This window comes from Salvia hispanica, chromosome 4, assembly GCF_029641045.1.
Source record: "Salvia hispanica isolate PSC_SH4W2 chromosome 4, Shi_PSC_v1, whole genome shotgun sequence".
NCBI lineage: Eukaryota > Viridiplantae > Streptophyta > Magnoliopsida > Lamiales > Lamiaceae > Salvia > Salvia hispanica.
The window spans coordinates 53,403,093-53,413,545 of NC_142695.1; the positions used below are offsets into that span (position 1 = coordinate 53,403,093).

Sequence of the window (10,453 nt, forward strand, 5' to 3'; positions counted from 1 at the left end):
ACAATATAGCATCACATTAAAATTTTTATTAATACAAACACATAATATGTGTTATTTTCTTGGTATTATTAGATCGTACATTTGGTGTTACTTCGACTTAAGAGGGAAAATAAAATTTTCAAATCTTTTTTACTAAGTAATTAAATTCAAAGTATATAGTGAAAATTGAGTTGACTTCGATTTACAATTACTCATATTTTTCTTTTTAGAATCCATAAAGTTATACTTCCTTCGTTCCATAGTAGTAGAATCATTTTTCATTATGAAACACATTTGTCACTCTTACTTTTCTTTCTCTCTCACTTTTTTCACACATCTTTTTCTCAATCTCCATGTCGGAAAAAAATGTCTCTACTACTATGGAGTGGAAAGAATAGTAATTATAATGTATAAAAGTATTGATGATAATAATATTCCATATTTCGAACTATTGTGAATTTTTTTTAATTAAGAATATAAAATTCTATCAATGGTAATAAAACTTAACGAATTGAAATTGAACACATCGTGTAAATATTTTTAAATAAGTCAAGTCATGGACAAACTGTATGTTGTTATATCTAGAGTCATGAGTCGTGGAGGTTTGAAGATTTTAGTTTGTGGAGATGAAATTATAGTACAAGTGATTCTACTGTTAATGTTGTAAAAAAGTTTTTCAAAATTTATAAACTACTGGTTTGTTGTTTTTATAAGTTTTTTTGTTTGCACTTATGGATGCATATGTTTTGTCGATCGAACGAAATCAAGATCTATTTATCTGTTCAAATTATTTGGATTTTTTTTTATCTTTTGGATTTAGTGATACACTTTTTTTCTTTGTATATCTTATTCTATTTCATCCACATATCTCCTATTTTGTTAATTCTTTTATTTAATATTACTACACTCATACTATTAGATATTAAAATTAAATAAAATGGCATGATGAATATGAAATGTTTCATTTAGAGTATGCTGAGAGAAGTACAAATTTATTTATATTGTGTTTATAATATTTTAATTGTTTATAATGTTATGAATGCTTTTTATAAATAGTTTATATTTTTATCTGTAAATATATTTTTATATTATTTACTCTATATTCTTATTGTATTTCCTCCACACATCCTCTTTTGTTATTTCTTTTATTTTATACTACTACACTTATATCAAATATTAAAATAGTATACAATCATCAGCTAAAATATGAATGTTTCATTGAGAATGGGTTGAGTGGAGTACAAATATCTTTTTGTTGTTGTTTATAATATTTTTAATTAATTATAATATTACAAATACTCTTTTGTTAAAATAAAAAAATAAAATTAAATAGATATGACAATGTTAAAAAAAATATAATACTTTAAACATACATATTATATCACACATTAAGTATTAAAAATACTACTCTTAATGTTATGTATAAGCAAGATTGTGAACAATTTATAGTCACACTCATAGATGTAGAAGTAGAATTATGTTTTTTAAATCTTTATCATCTAATATATACAATATTTAAATAGTTTCTATTCTTGATTTGCAATAATTTTTTATATTTCATTATATATATTCTTTATTTTGATTTAATTCATTTTTTAAATATATTTTCTTATTTTTTGAAAGGTTAATATCAATTTTTACAAAATATTCAATAGTTTTAATCGTGAATTCAATAATTGTTTACTTTTTTTTCTCTATATTATTTATTCTTGAAGGATATTTGTATTTCTTTCCCTCGTGTCTTTCCCTTATAGTGGATCGATAGATTGATATATGTAGAAGTAAAAAAGTATGTTTTTTAAAATATTAATAATCATATTTATACAATATTTCAATAGTTTTTATTCTTGAATTGCAAAGAATTCAACAATATTATATTTTAAAAAATATACTCCTTTATTTTTTTCTGAAGATAATTTGGTCCGTGCATAGCACGGGTGGTAAAACTAGTTGGCTAAAAGGCATACTGCAAAATCCAAAATCAAATAATAATATTATACTTTTCATCTACGAAAAATAGATCTATTTTTTTTTTTAATTTAGAACATCTACTAAAATATGTCTCAATCTATTCGCGATAACTTTCTTTATTTGATAAGGCGAGTTTCATTTTTCAATAATAATTCTTGATAATTTTTTATTAGATCATATCTTATTTTATCAATTTTATATTAAAACTTGTGATATCCTGTACCAAAATTATTTTTGTAGACGGAGATAGTATCATCTATCCTATATTCCTATGTATGCAAATGCAATCTAAACCAACTCCACCTCTTTTGACATTTATTAACAAATTAATTACTTAATCTCCCATTAAAGTAGATAAAAAAACTAGTGATACTTAAAGAAAAAGTAAGATCAGAGAAAAATAAAAATAAAGTACTAGGAGTATGAAATAGTATTATTATGTATGTTAAATTTTGTTATAAAGAAAAGAATTCAATTGTAGTATGGTGGCTCAAAAAAAAATAACTCAACTGTAATAAAACAGAGGGAAATAATATTTATCTGGCATTAATTTATACTTTATGCATTTGAAGTGGATGCATTTAAAAACAACCGAATTATGATTATTGATGAGACCATTATCTTTGAATGTAAAGTCATGGGGGTGGATATTATTGGAATTAAAATAAGATTAATACTCCCTTTTTCCTTGGATTTATGCAAGTTTGGACTCTATAAAAAGGCAATGCTTATACGTGATTCAAATATCAAACTCAAAATACTAATATAATGGCTAAACAATTCTCAACTTTCTCGCTCTTCCTTCTCTGCCTCTTGGCTTTTCGTAAGTCTACAATTTCTCCATCATCTACAGTTTTTCCTAATAAATTAAATGCTAGAGTATATGACTAAATATATACTACTATTAATCAAACACCATGTTATAACAAAATGTACATGAATATCATCTAGTTGTACACTATATTAATCAATGAAGAATGTTTGTGATTGTAGAAGAGATGATGCTGAGTGAAGCAGCTCTATGCTCGGCGCCGAGCAGGTTGTTTCGGGGGCTCTGCTTAAGCGATAGTAACTGCGCTTCCATTTGTGAGCAAGAGGGTTTCTTATCTGGCCACTGCAAAAGCGTCGGCCTCAAGTGTATTTGCGAAAAAAATTGTAACAGAAATGGCGACAGTGTCGAGGGGCTCCCGGAGCCGGAGCAGGGCGGCGGTGACCAACCATCGGATGTGAACAGGAAATTCATGATCAAGTCTTGAGAGCTCACATGTATCTGAATTACTCTGTTCAACTTAAATATTGTCCGTAATAAAACTAATTAATATATATATGTCACAAAATTTGTTTACATAATTATATTCCATGTGGCAGTTCAAATGCCACGTAGATTTTCCCTATAGTCATATACCTCATATTACAATTGGACAAATGCAACGAACAATCATTTGCAAAATAAATTTTGCTCCCACTTTTCGAATGATCTTTTGCAAAAATGAAAGCTCTCAAAATATGGGACACACAGGCCAAAATGAGTATCATTATAGAAGGGTGAGGGATTACAAAAAAAGAACCCATTCATTTTTTAAAAAATCGAGTGATTAATATTTGTATGATTCATAGTTAGCAAACGCAACTGATCTCTTTCGAATGTGATTGCAAATTAATATTAATTCGGCTAATTTATAGTTTTCCTAAGAACAATGGATAAGTGATATATACGAGAGTGTGATTTAATTGAAATATATGAGGTGGGTGCATTTAAAAATAATAACCAATTAATATATGAATCTATTTTTCTTTTGGTCATTCACTTTCTTTTCAATTTATGCATCTAATTAAACCCTACCATTGCCATTAGATAGTATTAGATTAAGCTACAATTAAATGAGATTAGTGTTGTTATTTTTGTAAGTTTGTAGTTTCATGATTGTTTTATTAATTCTGATCAGTGGATCAAAGGAGATTAATTGGTATCATACAAATTGAGTAGTTAGGAAATATAATTAATAATTAATAAAGTTGTAGATTAGTTATATATAGAACCAAATGAATTCTTAGTATATAGATGTGAAATCTAGCTGTTGCAAAGGCATGGCAAGAATGTTGTGTAGATTGCTTCTTTTGTTTCAACTTATTCTGATTTTACGTAAGCAACTGCTACATGTATTTTTATATATACACAATTAATCTCGTTGAAAATTGAAAATAAGGTCAATTATTAAGAAACATTTTTTAATTGCAGAAAATGAAGTGAGAATATGTGAGACAAGAAGCAATTATTCCATGGTATTTGCCTCCGTGATAGTAACTGTATACGGCCATTGCAAAGGAACCTTACTGAAATGCATGTTGTACAAATATTGTGGTGGGGACGAAGGACTTTTGCCTAGTCCTCCGCCGCCACCATCCCCTGTTTCTCCTCCACCACCATCCCCTGTTTCTCCTCCACCACCGTTGCCACATACCTCCTCCTCCGCCATCCCCTGTATCCCCACCACCACCTCCTCATCCTAGTCCTCCTCCACCGCCATCCCCACCACCACCTCTTCCACGTGGTTGTCACAAACCCCCCACTCCTCCTTCTCCACTGAATCCGCCACCTAGTCCTCCTCCACGCCGCCTCCATGTGGTTGTCACAAACCCCTCGATGCTCCTCCCGCCCTCCAGCGGATGTGGTCGTGGCTAGCCTATACTAAGCCTTGTGCGGAATCCTAACTAGGATTTTGTGTTTGATGTTTTTCTTTGGTTGTTGCCTCTTGGTTCTGCTTTTATTTCTTGCTTTTCTGTTTTCCCGTTTTACCAATAGTGCCCCTTGACCATCCTATTACTTGAAAAGACCTATTAGTTTCATTTTTTTGTTATTGTAATTCATTATTCGTGGTTTGAGCTTTTTCTTCTACGTAGATAAATTTTACTGTATTTTGTTTTTATCGCTTATAAGTTATAAGGTTGTGTGTATAAAAAAAGTAAAATTTTTTTCTGTATTTTTGCTTTTCTGTATTTTCTGTATTTTTGCTTTTATCGCTCATCGCTTATAAGTTACCAACATTATTGTGGTTGAAGTTCATCCATCCTTGTCACAAATTACGATATATTCCATCTGTCTCACAATAAGAATTACATTTTGCTATTTCGATCCGTACCACAATAAAAGTCACATTTCAGTTTTTACTACCGCAAATGGTAAGTAGGTAACACATTCCACTAATTAACTCACATTCTATTATAAAACCAATATAAATAAGTGGACCTTATATTTCACTAATTTTTCCAATCTACTAATTACATTTCTTAAAACTCATTTTCACGCTAAATGTGACTCCTATTATGGGACGGAGAAAGTACTATACTTTCCCCGTTAATTCTTTGAAAATGATATAACCATTTCAATTTCTTGCTTACTATTGCAAGCCCATTATGAATATATATCACAATAGTTTTACTCAGCATCATCACTTAGATAATAAATAGTCATAAAATTTAAATTGTAAATTAACATAAAGCAACTCCCTTTTTAAATTTTAAGGACTTACAATATTCACGTGTTTATCTACAATACTCGTATCCATGTGCATTCAAGAGCACCCTCAACAGTCATCGATTGGAATCACATAACGCTATTCATATATTTTTCTTGGTTATATATCACACCTAAAATTTTGAATAGGGCGATGAGCGACAATGGCGTTTCGACCTGATGACCTCAACAGTCATTGATTGGAATCCATGAGAACATCTTTCATGGCATAAATTTTTTTGACAAAGTACATTTTAGTCGGTAAAATGTTTATCTAATGTTTAATAGATTGAAAAAACGAAAAGAATATGGCCTAAATCGATACGCTGAAATAAAAAATAAGAAAAGCCAATAAGAATAAGATAGAAATAATGCATTGTAAAGTAAATAGAGTTTTCAAATTCCATAGAATATTTTATATAATATAGATGGGATTGTCTATAATAATAGACAAATGAAAAACTTTCTCTAGATCTTTATTCATTCACTTGAAAATTTTTAAATAGCTTGCTTGAGTTTGAAAATTAACTCATTTAATCATTGAAGGGTAAACGGGTAAACGGTTGAATTGGATTCGTTTGGAGGGCACCACCAAAATTGAGTGCTAACTCCCATATGTTATTGGATCGAAATATCACAAGAATAAATTGGGATTATTATTATTGATTTCTTTTAAATGTTGGTTTATATGTGCTGGAATTGGGACCGAAGGAAGATAAAAATGGAAGAGAAAAGATGGATTCATTATTTCTATTTTACTTATGCTAAAATGGGAAGACATGAGTCAAACCAATTGACTCCCAATTGGTCGGTGACAAGATTGAAGGGATAAAAATGTGTATGTGTCTTCCGTTGACTATTATTATTAATCTTGACTTATACCCATTAATATTAACTTCCAATTTTTGTTTCTTCCTCCACTAATCATCTCTCATTAAGACCAGCAATAAATTTTATTTGATAATTACAAGCCATTTCACATAAATTAGTTATTTTAACTAAATTTGGTTATACCAATATATTTAATTCTTTTTCAAATAATAAATTCATACTTCAAAATTTAAAATGACATACTAAATATACTCTCCTTCATCTCATGTTAATTGTGCAGTTTCTTTTTAATACGAGATTTAAGAACAAGGAAATCACTCATAAATTTATATCCAAAAATATAACAAGGAAATCACTCATAAATTATGAGACAACTTGATTAATTATCCCTTGAAGTGCCCATTTGTGTCTATATAAAGACTTAAGTTTGGAGTAGAAGAACACACATCAACAAAACATTCTTCTCTCAAGCTTTTCCATATTATTGTGCATATATAGCCTTTGCATTTGCTTAAAAGTTTTTGCTCGATTTTAGAATCCCGTCAAGTTTTTCGGTGTCTAGCGGGTCTAAGATGCTTCTACACGTTGGGAGATATTTGTTTTATCTCTGAGGACAATACGCCAATCCGGGAATATTAGTCTAGGCGTAATTTGTCTTGCAAAGACAGGTTTTTCCTCAACTCGACTTAAAATTGGTTAGTTGTAATTTTCATTGTAATTCCCATTTCATTGTGGTTGTTCTTTTTCTTTGATTGTAATAGTAAGAGTACCGCCTATACAGGCTCGAGATTTTTTCACATCTCTAACATTTCCATCCATGGCCTCTGTTGTAACCTTAATCATTTGCATAGCTATAACCATATCTCAAGCGGTTGCAGCATCCGATGATAACATCTTGGAGAAAGGCATTTCAAATGAAAGCCAGGGCAAGAACTTGACAGAGTTGACAATGCAACAAATTTCATTAGCAATCCCATTTTTCAGTGGCAATGGAGATCTCAGAAGAATGATCAACAACACTACTATTGCAGACAACAAACTGGCCTTATCCGCACTCAAATCTTGCCAAGAGCTTCTCCCTCTCGCGATATACAACCTCAACCGATCCCTCTCGGCCGATGTAGACAAGGCCGGAGTGATGTCCATGACATGCGCTGCAGGCACCACTATGCAGACATGCATAGACGGATTCGAGGATCAACCACGGGAGATCTTCGAATCTGTGTCCAACAAACTCAAGTATCCCATTGATCTCAGCAGAAACGCCACCAAACTGATGGCCGTGTTGAACAATAACAGTGATGTTTTGAGCAAAGATTCTGAATATCCAAGCTGGCTATCCGATGGGGACATGGATCTCCTGCAGGCGGATTCGACGATCAATGCTGACGTTGTGGTGGCCAAAGATGGGTCGGGGAATTATAAGACGGTATGGGATGCGGTGCACAATGTGCCGAGAAACAGCAAGAAGAGATATGTGATTTATGTGAAGAAGGGGTCTTATTATGAAAATGTGAAGGTTGAAGCAGATATGTGGAATGTGATGATGATTGGAGATGGGATACAAAATACCTTAATCTACAGCAACTTAAGCCATAAAACTGGAAGCCAGACTTGGGAAAGCGCTACATTTGGTAACTTTTTTTATTCTTTCTCCATATGTTTTATATAAATATGTTTCTTAAACCTTAACCCTAACTCTAATACATTCAATGCTTTATTTCATGTTTTTGAAAATATCTCACTTTCCTTTTAGTTTACAGCCTCACCAAAAATATCTCACTTTCGTTTTAGTTTGTTACACTAAAGATGTCGCATTTCCGTTTTTAGAAAAAGTTCTGTTTCACATTAAATCTACCTCCGTCTTTGAAAATTAGAAACTTTTGAAACGACCCGGATTATAATATATACTTGGTAAAAGTAAGAGAAAGGAAGAGAAAAATGAGTGAAAATAGTGTTAGTGAATTGTGGGATCCACTTCTAAAAATAGAAAGTTTTATAAAATTTCTACTTTTAAGGGACAGACTAATATGGAAATAGTTTTTATTTTTTATTTTTATATTACTTAACAAACCAAAACAAAACCTTGTGTCATTCCACAAATGTGATATCTTTTGTGGGACAGAATGAGTACTATTCTAACATCCTGGCTTCGTGAGCAGCCGTTTACGGAGAGGGATTCATAGCCCGGGACATAAAATTCGCCAACACGGCGGGAGCCATTGGCGAACAAGCGGTGGCCCTCCTCTCGATCGGAGACCGCTCTGTATTCTACCGGTGCGGCATGGACGCCTACCAAGACACCCTGTGCACCCAAGCCAACCGCCAGTTCTACCGCGAGTGTGAAATCTACGGCACAATCGACTTCATCTTCGGCAACGCGGCCGTAGTCATACAAAGGAGCAGCATCATGGTCAGAAAGCCACTCCATGGCCAATTCAACGTGATCACGGCCCAAAGCCGGACCGACTCGTATTCCCCGACCGGGATCGTGGTGCAATCCAGCACGATCCGAGAGTCGGGAGACCTGACGGGTGTGAGAACCTTCCTCGGGCGGCCGTGGAGGGCCTACGCCTCGGTCGTGTTCATGGAAAATATTATGAATGAATTGATCGATCCCCAGGGGTGGACACAGTGGGTCCCACCCGTGACGACGGACACTGTTTTCCTTGCGGAGTACAATAACAGAGGGGAAGGCGCGGAAACCAAGGATCGGGTGAATTGGAAAGGAGTGAAGCCTAATCTTAGTGAAAAGGAGGCGGGTTGGTTCACGGTCGACTATTTTCTAAACGGAAATTCTTGGCTACCGGCAACACAAGTCCCCTATGATTCGGGTCTTTGATTCATTGTCTCTTTTCCACATATGCCATGTTGAATTATAAGGTTTTATAACTTACATCGTGGTATATATTTACGTATTCAACAAATAATATATTATTTTTCTTAATATTGAAGCTTTGTCGATGGATACAATATCGTTTCCATCCTAAAATGATAGTGCATATCCAAATTTAAGTAGGAAGATGAATTATTTTGCTATTGAAAAAGTGATACCACTACTATATAAACAATCATATAGCTTTTCAGTCTCCGTCCAAAAAAAATAAACCACAATTACCATTTTTGGTCGTCCACAAAAAATAGAGCACAATCATTTATGGAAAGTTTTCAACAAATAATAACCCTACACATCATTCCACTAACACTCTTTCTCATTTACTTTTTTCCCTTCTCTCATATTTTACCAATTTTACATTAAAACACGTGCTATACATAAATTGCTCTAATTTTTTGTGGACGGAGAGAGTTAAGTTATAGGTAACACAAGTATACGAATGTATTATATAAATAGTTGTGTTTCTGCTGCTGAATTGTTTGTGTGTGTCCTTTGTTCTTGGAGCAACGATATCTCGGTGCATCGAAAAACACTTCAATCGTAAGCAATTATCCCTCCGTCCCATTTTAGGAGCCCAGTCACTTTTCAGCGCTCGTTTTGTGAAATTAGTATAATAAATAGTTAAAGTAGGAAAATGGTAATGATAAAAAATAATGTTGAGAAGACTCTTATCAAAATTATTTTCTCTTTTACTTTACCATTTCTCTACTTTAATTACTTATTAGCATTTTTACAAAACGAGTGCAGAAAAGTGACTGAGACTCCTAAAGTGGGACGGAGGGAGTACATTATTCACGTATATATCTCTAATACTTGTATCCATGTGCTTTCAAAAGCACCCTAAATATCAATCAATTAACACTATTCGTATTTATTTATACTTATGATTAAAATGAAAATTATTAATTGCATTAAAAAAACTAAAATTACATATTTTCATTAAAATTAAAATTTATACTATAAAACTATTAAAGTAGGACAAACACTCTATTAACTTTTTCCACCCAATTTCTTTCACATTTCTTAAATTTTGCGTCGATAAAATATGGACAACGTTTCATGGATGGATTGATTATTAAAATTATCTTCAAAAATCACATAGTATACGAATTCCCACTAGTTATACCAAAACATTCTTTTACAAATTCCATACAATTAACACACCAACTATATGTTGGGGTTTGGTGCCCTTCACAGCGGAAGACTTGTACAAAACAAATAAATCAGACGCAGGATCTATTTGACCGATTATGCGATTAATC

The 10,453-nt window shown here is 32.5% G+C and overlaps 1 long non-coding RNA gene and 1 pseudogene across 1 annotated transcript; both read left to right on the forward strand.

Moving 5' to 3' along the window:
• Positions 1-2,704: 2,704 nt before the first annotated feature.
• On the forward strand, positions 2,705-3,275 carry LOC125192442 (uncharacterized). The gene is made up of 2 exons (XR_016137712.1): positions 2,705-2,773; positions 2,944-3,275. It is a non-coding gene; the product is annotated as an uncharacterized LOC125192442 (long non-coding RNA).
• Positions 3,276-7,112: 3,837 nt separating this feature from the next.
• LOC125195390 (pectinesterase pseudogene) lies at positions 7,113-9,137 on the forward strand (annotated as a pseudogene).
• Positions 9,138-10,453: the final 1,316 nt, after the last annotated feature.